The following is a 2103-nucleotide window of genomic DNA, read 5'->3' as shown; positions in this document are numbered from 1 at the left end:
GTCAAGCCTGCTTTCTGCTTAGCTTCAGTTTTGTGGTTTTGCTGTGAACCAACTTCTTCCCGCTACTCTCCTCCACAACAAAAAGTATCTCCATCCATGTGTGACATTACAAAATAGTTGCAAAAATAAACCATCCACGCTTTTGTTGTTCAACCCAGCTCAGAATACATCACTGAATCCTATCTGCAGGGCCTCATTGCGGCTGCGGTTGAAGAGTTTCTGCTGGTCCGTTGCCCTTTGACCTCACTGTCCCCTGCTGATGTCTGTCTCAAGTCTGCACAGTCCAGTGATGGTGTGCGTAGCGGCAAGAAATGACCAATGTAAAGAAATTGTGCAACAACAATGAGACTCTCTTTAGATAGCAGGTTTGTGTGCCGGTAATCTCTGGGATTAGACGAGGAAAACCTAATCTGACAGAGCGTCTGTAAGCTTCTTAATGACTTTACCACGCTGCCCCATAAAGCAGTTTCCATTAATAGAATCCACAAATAAGATCTGAGCAGCTACAGCCTAAATTAATATGAGTATTTTTAATTTTCACTGTTTTAAAGAAGTAGTACATAATAAGATTTGTGCAACAAGTTTTCCATCCGTTCTTCATTTCCGAGCCGCCACTTGGATGGGCGTAAACCATATGCAACTCAGCCCGTGATCCGATTGGTTGTCTCTAAATTGCTGCGGTCAACAAAGGACTGTCTGAGTATTACACTCGCAGTGTGTCCAGTGTTGTGTCCAACCATCCATTGGAGTAATAAGCGATAGTGACTGGCATTTCCTCAATCCTCCGTAGGTTATAGTTTTCCAGTTTGGAAGACATTTCAAATGGTCCCTTGCAAGATAATTGTAGCTAATTGTGACTAGCTAAACTTTCCCTCCAATCCAAAACTGCTTGTTAGAATCCAGAAGGTTTCATCATTTCACATGTCCGAGTTGTTACATACCGTATGGACACATAAGTTTGAACGGTTTATGTGCAGGAGTGCAAGGAAAAAAACTATTTTGTGTAATATGTGTTCTTTCTAACATTTCACATCACACATTTTAATCTACAGTATGAAGATTCTTTTAAACATTTTCAGTAGAATATGCTAGAATCCTCATTACAGAGTAAATCCATAATTTGCCTGCTTTGTGAAAAACAAAATTCCCACTCTGTAACGCGGAATCGCTCCATTAGCTGACTGGAGGCGGAGTTGTGAATCCACCCAAACCACAATCTACTAGAATTCCCTCAGATGTATTATAAATAATCACATTCTGTACATAAATTTACAAATACAAACTGTTAGAAATAGCTGTTGTAAGATATGTGTCAAAGCTGAGGTGTTATTTATTTAACTAGAATGAGTTTGTTCTTCCCATGGCACATAGTTATTCTGTTTCTCTGTCTACCGGTAATTTCAATAGTCTGAAGTTTGACGAGATGGAAATTTGCAGTATGTAAATAGCAGCAGGAAGGGAAGATTAGTTTTATATTAAGTCTAAACCCGTGACGTTTATCTCACATTGAGTACTGAGCTACAAATTAATTAAAAGCCTGCAGTCTGCTGTATGTTACTTGAAAAACATTCCACTTTTCAAAGAGGCTGCTATCTAGATATGAGGAATGCAATAATGGTCATTAAAATGTCACAGGGCCGTTATTTAGACATTATGAATATGATTACACGCATGAATAGGAATGAGCAGAAAATGTATTTGGTAATCACTTCCTGCTTCACTAATAAGTCATTCTTCGCATTTCACCAAAGCACAAAGATCATATAAATTAACCAAATAAATCATAATTATAATAAGAATATCTTTTTCATGTTTAGAGAGAAAACAAGAGCTGTGTGGAGGCAACACGAATGTTGCTGGAGCAGTGTGAGGATACAGTTATGAATAACACGACACTGATAAAGTCAGACAGATGTCAACATCCTTTTAGCCATATGGTGAGTAAACACTGTACTACAGGCTGTAGGGCTCCGCTTTAATCTACTGTAAAGATACTTGGTTCATCAGGGATTTAGAGCTTTAATGAACTCAAATCCCATATTTGTAGTTTGTTATTTCAAATTGTTGTTCAGTGATAAATCAACTTTATTTGTTTGTTCACAA

The sequence above is a fragment of the Genypterus blacodes genome, unplaced genomic scaffold (genome assembly GCF_046128005.1).
Source record: "Genypterus blacodes isolate CSIRO-AG114 ecotype Tasmania unplaced genomic scaffold, CSIRO-AGI_Gbla_v1 ptg000021l_1, whole genome shotgun sequence".
NCBI classification, from domain to species: domain Eukaryota; kingdom Metazoa; phylum Chordata; class Actinopteri; order Ophidiiformes; family Ophidiidae; genus Genypterus; species Genypterus blacodes.
The sequence above is the reverse complement of the archived record's forward strand: the minus strand, read 5'-3'. Positions refer to the sequence as shown.